Source organism: Cupressus sempervirens, chromosome 1 (assembly GCF_028749045.1).
Source record: "Cupressus sempervirens isolate cs-2001-9-10 chromosome 1, ASM2874904v1, whole genome shotgun sequence".
NCBI lineage: Eukaryota > Viridiplantae > Streptophyta > Pinopsida > Cupressales > Cupressaceae > Cupressus > Cupressus sempervirens.
Window position 1 is genome coordinate 843,097,601 of NC_143118.1, and position 12,939 is coordinate 843,110,539.

General features: G+C 31.0%; 1 protein-coding gene across 2 annotated transcripts in view; it reads left to right on the forward strand.

The window, feature by feature from the left end:
- Positions 1-12,939, forward strand: part of LOC149580475 (putative L-cysteine desulfhydrase 1) — a 52,514-nt gene that overhangs the window by 8,923 nt on the left and 30,652 nt on the right. The window lies entirely within an intron of this gene.

Sequence of the window (12,939 nt, forward strand, 5' to 3'; positions counted from 1 at the left end):
TTAGGTTCATTTAAGTCAATATTTAGGTGAGATGTTTTCACTTGTTAAAACAACTTACAATGGGTTACTCCAGGCAGCCTCTTAGGGCCCCGATCCCCATTGCAAGCCACTTCCCGACACTACACATAGATAACCTACCCTAGGCTCATGAAATCACGAATTAAAAAATTATAATAAAATCACCTCAGTCCTATACAAGCAACTGAAAAACATCATAAAAGATAAGCCACAAAATTTACATTAGTTCTTCATGAGCAACAGATAAGCATCAAATAATAATCATATGATCACAACAGTTCTCTATCAGCAACTGAAGGCATCAATGATAAATCACAAAATCCAATGGTTCTTCAATGAGCAACCAGAAAGTATCCCAATAATAAATCACAATACTGATCAAAGACTCCAAAATGGTCAAGTCAACACATGACATCATCAAGAACATAACAAACACTTCAGTCCTCTCAACCGACCGAAAAGCAATCCAAGTATAACTTATCGAGACTCAAAAATGGTTATCAAATATAACTGATCGATGACTCAAAAATGGTTATCCAATATAACTGATCGATGACTCAAAAATGGTTAAGTCAGGTATCTTATATACATACACTTCAACTTCACACCAGAAAACTGGAAAGCAATAACAAACAGTAATCACAAACATGTCATAGAGCATATCAACACATCACCAGGGTTGGGTTTAAAAGATCGAGATCAAAACAACATAACATCACATTCACATAATCCTCGAGCCTCTGGTAACAACCTAAGACTGGTCAATGCTAGCACAAACCCCAAAACCTCAAAACATAGACGAAACAATAAAACAGTACAGTTCATATCTTGGGTTTGATTTCAAAAACACAATAGGGTTAAAAATAAAGTTTCAGTTTGTGTTTCAAAGTATGTTTCAAGTAAGAAGATTCTTTTATTACCCTATAGTTAACCCATATATTTGTTGAAAGAAAATAAGTATTTATTCCCATAATTCTCGAAATCGATTTTCTAAAAGATAAATATACTTAACATTATTATAAATTATAGTTTAATCCTCTTAAAAATTATTATAAAACTTATTATTAAAATAATAATAAAAATTATTAATAAAATTATAATTAATATTTAAAATTTATATAAAGTAATTTCAAAGTTTATATTATTAAAACTTATATCAAAATCGAATTATATATAACAAAGGCATATAATAAAGTTTTATAAAACAAAAATTACTAGCGATTTAATAAATCGCTATCTGTGCAGGGTACTACAGCGCAGGGTACTGCTGCGTCAGCAGTACCTGCTGCCGTAGCAGTACATACTGTGATACGCAAGTGGCAGGGGGTGTGGGTCAACGACCCCCCCCATATAACACATATTTTATTTTTGTTTTAGTTTAATTTAATTTTATTATTATTTATTTATTTATTTTAAAAACAAACTTTTAACTTATATTAAATTCACTCATTTAAAATATAATTTTGTTTATTAATCAATTTCTTGATATTAAATTTTAATATTATTATTAATATATATATGTATATATATATATATATTTTAATTTAATTAATTAATTAATTTATTTTTAGAAACATTTACAATTATAATCTGATAGAGAAAATAATTCCAACCCTACGAATATTCTTTTTAATCTCAAAACTCTCCCCAATTAATTCTATCTCTACTCCATTTTAATTCAATTCTAAATCCCGATTTAATTTTGTTGAAGGATGTTCCTAAACAGTTTTTCAATCTAGATTACAAATGAAATCGAATAGCAAAAGATCCAGAATGAAGAAATGATATATTCAAGAAGACAAGATTCTTACAATCACGAAGTAGACAGAACATATTAAATTTCTTAAATCATTTAGGGGTCAAAATACTAGACCCTACCTGAACCTGATGCTAATACGCAATCCCCAAAATCTGTAAGAGAACTCGCTCCTCTTCAATAACTTTCTTCTGAAAATCTTTCCTAGAATTCTCCTTCTGAAATTTGCTTCCAAAAACTCTCTCCAAAATTCCTGTCTCCAAAATTCACAGTCCAAATTCGTGTCCCCCAAAAATGAACCCCAAAGTTGTGATAAGGAGTTTTCTCCTCAAATCGGGGCACTAATTGTGCATTCACCGGAAAGGACTCTTTGCTCAACTGAGTTAACTCCAAAATTAACTTTTATTAATCTTTGCTTTATATTTTTAATGCATATTAAATGAATCATTAAATAATTTTATTTAATTTTTCCACTTGACTTCTATTTTTAATCTTTATTACTTTTAAACCCATGCGCACTTTATGAAATTAAAATAACATTATAATTTCCTCTTATTTTATCTTTTTAATTAATTTCTTTATTTTCAACACATGCTCGCATCATGCAATCTTACAACTTTTAATAATTAATATATTTTCACTTTTTACTTTATTTTAGAAACTTTAATTGATAAAATATTTAATTAACTTAAATAACAATAATATTTAGCATTTATTTAAAAATGAACTCTAAATATATTATTATTAAATTAAATGAATATTATTATCCTTAAACTTTTATCTCCAAATTTAATTCTCTTTATTTAATTAATTTCTCAATTAATTAAATATAATTAAATATTAAAATATCATAATAATTTTTCATTAAATTAAATCATTAATTAATCCTTTTAATTAAACTTAATTAATAGAAAATACATCAATGACTCATAAAGCAACATACGAAAACCCATCATAGAAAAATACATACTAAATCAAACAAAAGGGTTATAATCACGAAATAATATCATTTGATGCATTCGGAGGGTACTTAACTCAGATACTTGCCCTAATTATCAATTAGGACAATTGGCTAAAGGGTTTAGGAATTGGACTTAAGAGTTTATCTCCCCTCTCTTACCATTGAGATAATGCGATAGGGTACGCTCATTCTGGCAATTCAGGGAAGTCGATACCCGGTACCTGCAACCTGCATAAAATCCACGTATGTATAGACACAATATTCTAAGCTAAACAGACAATGGCAGGAAGTGGTGCATCGTGTAGATCCCGACTAGCAGGTGACTACGATTCCCTTCCTTAACCACATCAGAAACACCATACATAAAGAAAACAAACATGCACACCATACACATGCAGTATGGGGTAAGTATCCATAAGAAAGCACATGTGATAATAAACCATCTAACTAATCATCATCGATAATTGAAAAAATTGAATAATCATCATACATGCATGACATATAGAGTACCAAGTCATCTCATCATATAATAAATTGAGTGTAAAACAACATCTGATAATCTGAAAGTAATGCTACTAAACATCAAGTATAAAACTGGCCTAAAAGAGTTTGGCAATTAAAATAAAATGTGAACTCGGGGTAGGCACTACATCCATATTCTTGACAGAATTAGCTACAATTTACATTTTACATATATGATGGACTTAGCATTAATGTTCCTTGTTTATGTATATGATGACAATTTAGATTCTATTTGACGATGCTATAGTGTCTTTAAGTTATGTTCAATAAAGGGTGCATGAAACAAGTTTTAGATTGTTTAAAAAAATATAAATTTCAAGGGTTTTTTTTCATTTTGCCAAGTCATTGGTGGGTCCAAGCAGAGTCACGAGTCAAATCAGCCTTGATGAATCCGAGCCGAGTCTGGGTTTGTGATCAATAGTTCTAACTCAAGGTCATATGTTGTTGCCAAACCTAAGAGTACTCACATGGTGGTCATCTTCACAACTAATGAGAAATCTCATTAAAAATTATCCCCTTTTTCTTATCATACCCCTTCACCACCAATCTAGCCTGATATCATTTCTTGCCTCTACTTTCTTTTGATCCACCCATCAATTCTTGAATGCATCTTCAATTCAATGGCAGTTGCACCAAATCCCATGTGTGATTGGCCATTAAGGAGTCCATTTCCTCCTTCATAACACCTATCCATTTTGCACTATGGATGCCGTTTTGCAGGTATAATTGAATGGCACCAACTCTTCTCGATTGGAGATCAGCAATTGATAGTCATCTAACTTTGTTGGAGGCTGATGCTTTTGGGTGGACCTCTACAATGGAGGATCTTGGCTCTTTGTATTTGTTTGTACTGGTTGCAAATTTGCCCATTACACATTATTTCCAGCATTACCACAAATTTCCTCTTGTTTCTAAGTATTGAATTTGTTGATTGTAGGATTTTTTAAAATCGGTGATAACTTTTGATTGGAGCTACGAACTAGCATGGTCATAATGGGGGATCCCATCCCCAGGTACTTTTGAGGCATTAAAACCTCCTTGATTTGATTCTTGCCAAAAATTATTCTCTTTTCTCCTTTTACCTCCTTATCCCTACTCTCCATGCTTCTCTTCTTGCTAGTCCTCTCTCCATATCCTCATCACTTCTCTCCATACTCCCGTCATTGTCTCCTTATCGATTTTTTCGCTAGCCTCCATATCTCTCCAAGATTGAGTTGTAATGGGCACCCTACAAATGCCCAAGAACTAAACCAATTGCTAAAAGAGATTGTGATGTCTTTGCATAGATTTAAACCACATAACATGAACTTAAACAAAGGAATCCATGCAAACAGAAAATTGGGCTACCACTGAAATATTATTAGTTCTCAAACTAATAAAATCAAATACATAGCAAAGAATTCCAAAGGCGAAACCCCAAGGGAATGACGTCTAGAATGTCACAAGAGAGGATGAACGTCCTCCAATGCCAAGATCAAAATGTGCATCCAAGTTCGTATCAAATGAAATTCACCATCATCCGATGCTAAACAATGAGGCTCCCACCTCTATTTATACTTTCCCTACACCCTTCTAGAAGGAAATCAAATATTAAGTAATTGCAAGTACTAGAAGCTTTCCCCTTTCAATAATTAATGCACTTTCTAGAAACTCCTCCCTTGCAATACAATAACTAATTGTACTTTAAAAAAATTAAATTACTACAGGCTTCCCCCTTTCCAATAATTAATACACACTCTAGAAGCTTCTCCCTTGTAATACAATAATTAATTTAATTAATTAAATATAAAGTCACCTTTTAATTGTTAATTAATTTCATAACTTTATAAGAAATTAATTTAATTTCCTCTTATGTTCCACTTAGTCTTTGGAGAGCATGAAGGCTAAAAATTCCACTTAGTTGCTAAAAAGATGGAGACATTACATGAATACCCCCATTACCATTCCTCTTTATAATCTCCTTACCCCTCTAGGGCACACCATATCACTCCACCCCTTATCACTCATCTATTTCCTTATCTCATTGTGTCCTTATCTCTCAAGAGTATCTCTCCGACCTTTCCATCGTCCTTTGACTCCGTCTCTACTCATTAGCATCATCTCCAACAAAACTCAACGCCAACAGCTGGCTATCTTCCTCCTTCATCCTTTGCTAGCACTAGTGACATCACTCATCCTCCACGTCATCGCATGCTTTAGCTGTGGCTGACTCAGCAACCCTTCCCCCTTCACGCATACCCATATGTCCTCCATTACCAGCAGGGTGTCCTTTACATGTGAACTGAACTGCAGAATTTTTGAACCAAAGACCTTCTGTATACGATGCCTTGCAACATCTGTTGCGCTATGGAGCCATCGCCGAGATTGTGGGATTATTATGAATAATGTCTTGTGCTAAATTTTGAATCTACAGACCATCCGCTATTCCTTGCATATTTTTCGCGGGGGGTGACAACGTCAAATTTTGATTGAGTGGGATCCACTTCACAACGTACCTTTGTATTTGGAAGTTGCAGTTCTTGCGAGTGCTGCAGACTATTTACATTAGGTAGTGATTCTACAAACTACGAAGAACCAAGCGGAGGTCCTACAAGAAACTCCCCATCAATCATGCTAGGCAAATATGAAGTGTGTGTGTAATGGAGATTGCAATGGTTGTGTAAGTTGTGCTTGTTGAGTAGATTGCAGTGGAGTAAAAGCTTGGTGGGGGCGACATAAGAGCGACCCCACCCACACTAGTAATTTTCAAACACTTTATTTTGTTCCCAATTTGATTTTCAACAGTATTCTTTGAATTTTAAAAATTTTCTCAATAAATTTGATTTTCTGTTTAGCATATAAACCCATACTTTGCAAGTAAAATCATAAAAAATAGTAACAAAAATAATTTTCTCCTTCAATAGATGTTACCCATACTTTAGGTATATAAATATATATGTTAAGTGAGAGTGGGAATTGTTTTGTGTTGGTTTGAAATTCCTTGCATGTGTAGGTTTAATGTGGAGAAGAGCATTTTGAGATTAATATCACCAGAGGATTTGAAGGGAACTTATGGCATAATTTTGGAGTTCGAAAACGTGGGGGAGCAATGTAGGGAACAATCTATTATCCCCAAGAGAATCAGAACACTTGTGAATCCCCTAATGCCTTTGCCACTTCTTATGAATCCTGCCCAAGAGAACTTCCCTCTTTTTTTGCCCTTGATCATGAAGGGGGTATTTCAAACAGTTCAACATTCATCTTCTCGGGGTAAACAGGACTGAGAGAAAATGGTTGGGGATCATTGTTTGAGAGTCAAAATTCTATTTAGTATTCTTCCAAGTCTGCAAGGGATGGATGCTATGTACGAGTCTATGATTCATAGAAACGTCCCTCTTCTAAGTTAATTACATTTTTTCTTTTTCCCATGTCAATGAACATCTTCCTTTTCTAAACTACCTGATTTATCTTTGCATCATAGATTGTAGTTTTCTTTTCTCTCCATTTTGTCTGAAACTATGATGGATTTTGGAAAGATTTCTAATAAACATGTTGTCTCTCTTTCTCTTGTTAGGCCCATGAACTATATATTGGCACAGTTAATTATTTATTTAATATTTTTTATTCCATCAGAATCTGCCAATTGGTTCATTAATAGTTTGAAATGCTTCTCTTAAATTTGCATTGTCTGGAGTCATTGCTTTTTCGCTGCCTACATGTGTTGGGGTTATGCTTTTTAGCATTAACCCAAGTTTCTCTAGGCAACCTGAGCCTGGCTGGAACTTACCACATTTTCTTACTATTTTGGATATTGTGTAGCAAAAAAATTTCAATTTCCTTGATATTCACAGGTTGCATCTTGTTGCTAAACTTACCAATGTATTAATCAATGCAACTCTCAAAGCGATTATAATAAATATCTATTTCAAATTATATTTTGGAGCAATGCACTGCCATTTCCCCAATCCCATCTTTGGCACTTAATATATATATTTATATACCTATTTCTCCTTAATAGCATATAAACCCATACTTTGCATGAGCTTCAAAGGCCTTTCTTTCTTGTCATGCCCAGATTTTTAAAAATTGATCCACCTTTGCTTTCCATGGTTACAATGCTCACAAACTCCAAATCAATAGATTCAAACCTTGACGTTGATTCCTTTTGAGAGAAATTTCAAGTCCCTTTTTGTTCATATGTCCAAGCCTCTTGTGCCAAAACTCTGTCTTGCTCTCCACAACCGTCATTGCAGCTCCCATTTTAGTGTGGCTTTCTAGCACATATTAAGTACCCAATTTGCTGCCTCTCGCAACCACTAAGTCTCCTTTGGTCTCCTTCCAGGAGAGTGAAGAAAAGGTGATGCTACATGCTTGAGCATCACGATGTCCAATGGAATCAGATTCTGCTCTGATTTTCTAGATTAGATTGTGAAGAAATTTTGTCATTGACGTTGTGGGCCACACTCTTTGATTCATCATCAAGATATGCAAGAGAACAAGGAAAAATGTTTATCTTAACATCTCTTACATTCCACAATAGCCACTTATTTCAGTTCTTTAGTTAAGCCGATAGGCTTAATATTTCAACGAAAAAGTTGTAAAACCTTCTCAGTTTTTGATTTTCCGATGAGATTTAAAAAATCCTTTTTTTGAGAATTTCTAATTATTTGGAATGTTAACATGAAATAGATTATAGATATTATTATAAGATGGGAAATGATCAATTGATTATTAGAATATTCTATTCCTTTCTACAACATAAGGTTTAGATTCTAGACAGATGTTTTTTCATAAATTAGAAATAGAAATAAATAATAATAAAATATTTGTATATTTTTTTAATTGATGTTTCTAAAATTCATCTAATTATGTGAAACATTTTTTTTCATATTTATAAAATGAACAAATTATTATTCTTAAATATATATATCATTTTTCTTTGATTCTAAATTGTACTTATATGGTAGCAAATAGTAAGTACAATTCTCCATTTTCCACTTATTGTGTATGTAAGATTATTTGTATATATTTATTTACATATTTTAACCTATCCTCACACTTATTTTGAGAAATTTAGGATTGTTCTAATTAAGTTTATAATTTATTTTTTTCTTAGAGATTAATTCAAGCTACAATCTTATAGTATTTTATATTTATTATTATATAAAAATATGTTAATTAGTAAATTTATAATAATAATAATGTTCTGTTTATAGTTAAGAATTAAATATTTCATTATTTTTATTATTTGATATTAAATTTATTATTAAATTTTCAATTTATTGATAAATATAAAAGCATTTAAAATAGCAAGTAGAAAATAAAAGAAAAAGAAACAAAATCAAAATGAATCATTTTAAAGTTATAAAGAATAAAATTATTATTTTATATAAATGATATTTAAAAAAAAAAACTAATGCACACTAATTTAAAAATTAAACTTAAAAATAATTGAAATAAAACCAACCAATGATTAAAAAATCATATAAGAGAAGACCTGAAAAAATAACAAATAAAAACAAGAACTTAACATTAAGATGCTAGTTGATATAATATTAAAAATATGTGAAAGTATATTTTTGTTATAACATAATTATTGCACCTTTAGAAATACTAGTAAATATATATTATATTAGATTAAAAATAATTATTTTTATATGAATATATTGTAAAATAAAATGTTACATAATGAAATTGATTTAAAAAAAAAAAAAATTATAATTATAATTATTTATATATTATAAATTTGATTTTTCTCTTCATAAAAGTAAACTAAATATTACACATAAGATCACATTTTATAAAATATGTACTTCATAATTGAGGTGGCCAAGTTTTGAATTTAAATATTTTCAAGGCAATAGTATAGGATAAGTTGAGCCTAATAGTTCATACAAATATTTGGATGGTATAAGGATAAGTTAGCCCAAAATTCACACAATTAATTTTTGAAAGGATTCTTTTGATTAATTTTCTTCGTGCCAAATATATCATTCCTATCGGCTTATCGTTGCATGTACAAAAACATGCAACTACTAGTTTTAATTGATGTTTCTAAAATTCATCTAATTATGTGAAACATTTTTTTTCATATTTATAAAATGAACAAATTATTATTCTTAAATATATATATCATTTTTCTTTTCATTCAATTCTCAATTCATGATGCTTGAAATAAATTAAGATTATATCGAAATTATTTATATTTATTTATACAATTATTGTAAGAAAATAATCTTTTCAAAATGAATAAAAAAAATATTTTTTTTATTATATAATCTGATTTCTCAATCAATACCGTTAGCACATGATGTGCATAAAAGAAGAATCAATAATAAATCTGATGAAGGATATTTAAATTTCTTGATTGAAATAAAAAATAGACCTCTAACCTTAAATGGTATATCAAATTTAAGATATATATATAAATTCACATTTCCATTATATGTAGTTGAACTTTCATTTTTGGGTTGAATTTTTATTTTGTGATGTTATGTGGCATCTCTCACATATTTTGGAGCACTTAAACATTTTAGGGAATCAAAAAAAAATTAATCAAATTTGAATTTGGTAATTATATTTTAGGATTTATATAGTTGTGTTTTGTTCCATTTATCATAGGAATGGATGTTACTATGTGTTAGAAAAATTGCAATAAATACATAAGGTTTGATTTGATATATATTATTTTCACAGTTCTCCTATTGGCTTATTGTTGCATGTACAAAAACATGCAATTGCTAGTCTAATATCATGCTGCCTTTGCCAATTATCTCACATTTCTCATTGTCACCAAGGTAGACTCTATCGAGTTTATCTTCTTCATAGTTTTTGAAAGCTTCTCGACATGGAATTGCATAAAAAGACACCAAAGTTGAACACCTACAAATCAGCTATAGATTGACTTGTTGACAAGACAAACACCTTCATATGTGGTGTTAACTTCACTATCCTTTGATTGATTCTATCTTTCTTATATGAGCGGAAATTCTACTTGTTGTGTCCTATGCCACAAAACTAACAACCTCCATATTTTCCTCTAGACTTAGGTCTCCTTGCAAATTTTGACCTATTATCATATCTGCCTCTATTGAAAAAAATCAAGGCATCACTTGATGAGCTTTGTTGATTTTTCCTTGTCACGTCTTCACTAAGGAGAGTGCTAAACTGCTAACAACATCATTGAATTTGAGTGTGGTTTTTATGGCCACAGAATTGTTGATTGCCATCACTACACCTTCATAGCTATCCACTAGAGAGCACATCAATAAGATGGCTTTGATTGCGTCATTCAAATTTATGTTTAAAAAAATCACTTGGCTTATTAATGTATTGAATTTGTTGAGATGATGAGACATATTACCTCCTTTATCTTCAAGTTGTCCAACCTCTTCATGAGGAAAACCTAGTTGGAAGTGGAAATCATTTCATACATATCGGACAATTTGTCTCACAATCCTTTCGATGTCTTTTCCATTGCAACATTGAATAGAACATTATTGAGTAAAGAGAGGATGATGGATGCTCTTTCTTTCTTATCCAATTTATCCCACTCCTCATCTGCTATAGTATTGGCTTCTTGGCCTTTCCTTCCAAGGCAATTAGAAGGTCTCTTTGAATCAGTCCATCCATTAGGCGTATTGGATTCCATTCATGTCTTCGACATTCCACAATTCTTTTTAATTCTTCATTCATTCACTTCTTCCATCTTTCTAAAAATTCTTCACAAACTCTCAATCAACTTCTCCATCAAGCTTTGATACAAATTGTTGAATACGAAGTGCACATAAAAAACTAGTAGAAATAAAAATAAAAGTGCAAGACACAAACGAATTGAGAACATGAAACACTAGATTTTCCTAGTTCACCAAACTGGCTACATCTGCAAGGAGCAAGGGAAATCTATTAGAATATTGTAATATTTCTTTAATGGTCATCTTAGTTAGTCTTTAGTTTAGTAGGTAGTTTCTATTTTCATCATTAGTTCATGATTGTTTCTTTTAGAAACATTGTCTTCGTAAATCTATATAAGGGGCTTTCATCTCCTTTGTTTAATACAATTACAACAACATCGATTTATCATAACATGGTATCAGAGTGGGTCGATGAGATTTCATAAAATTTGGCAGATTTTTTTAAAAAAAATAGAGCCTCTTCTAATCTAGAATTTTTTCCAAAAATTTTCTTTTTTCGATTTTTTAGAAATACAAATCTTTAGAGGTATTTTATTAAACTTTTGTAGTTCATCTTCAAGGACTTGTGCTGGAAATCGCAAGCCGGGTTAAGGGTTTTGAACCTACAATTTCTTGGTTGCAACATTTAAGTCTCTACTTTTTTAGGGTTGCATGTACTTGCATGTGTTGGTTTACCATGCAAACTCTCACATTTTTCCACCCTTAAAAATCCTGATGGGTTATCATAAAAATTTTCCCTTCAAAAATTTCTAATGGGTTTTTATAAAATTTTCCCTTAAAAAATTCTTATGGGTTTCTATAATTTTTCTCTTAAAATTTTTTGATTTTGTAATTCACAAAGTTGCGTGAGATTCCTTTGTGGGTGTATAATTTTTGCCTCAAAATTTATTTTGTGGGTTTTATCATTTTTCCTTTAAAAAAACAAAGCTTTGCATTGTCTGGTTTTGATTGATTTTTCACCTCAAAAATCAAGCTTGGTTTTTCTGATTTTTCTCCTAATAAATCACACCTTTTTGTAGTTTGTTTTGGGGCATCATGCTCATCTGCAAAGTTTGGAGGGTTTGCCAATATGTCCTCAACATCATGCTAGTTATTCTTAGTGTTTGTCTCTATCTCTAAGGAAGAGCAGCTTCATTATCCAACATCAAGTTGGATATTTTATGATGATTTTTGGTTAGGTGTTTGCTGATTCCGAGAGGATTAGTGACAGACTTATCTCAGTGGTAGGCTCTTGTCTCATTTTGTAAAGCATTATAAAAAAAGGGACACCCTTCTTTGTTCTTTTATGGATAAATTTTGGCTTCTTGGTTATTAACATTTTGTAGATCCAGAGAGGGTCTCAGTAGCAGCAAATTGTTTTTTAGAATTTGTGATTGGAGGACAACTATTAGACAATGACCATTAAGGGAGGGTATTAAAATATTGTAACGTTTCTCTAATGGTCATCTTGGTTAGTCTTTAGTTTATTAGGTAGTTCTATTTCCATCATTAGTTCATGATTGTTTCTTTTATAAATATATTGTCTTTGTAAATCTATATAAAGAGCTTTCATCTCCTTTGTTTAATACAACTACAAGAACAATGATTTATCGTAACAATGGAAACATTACAAAAGAAATGATCATTAGAAAAAGATGGAAGAGAGAATAAAAAGAAACTATCTAATATCGTAATAAAATCTCTGTATTAATATCTCTGTTTGCTATCACATACAACGGCAAGCTTACTTCAGCTATGCTAATTATTGACATTGTTATATAAGTCTCCAAAAAGAATGTTGACAGTTGTGAGAAGGGAAAATGGATAAGAAGTTGAAAAGAACTGACTGCTGGACTTCACAATCCACCATATTTAAGTGGATACTGAAACGATGTAGAAGCTAGAAAAATTTATACTTGTCATAACTGATTTTTTTTTGGGTTTCTTTTGAGTTTTGAGAAGTTATATAATAGATTTCCAAGATTCAACATCATCTTTGTTAAGGTTTTTTTTTTTTTTTCATAAGCTCA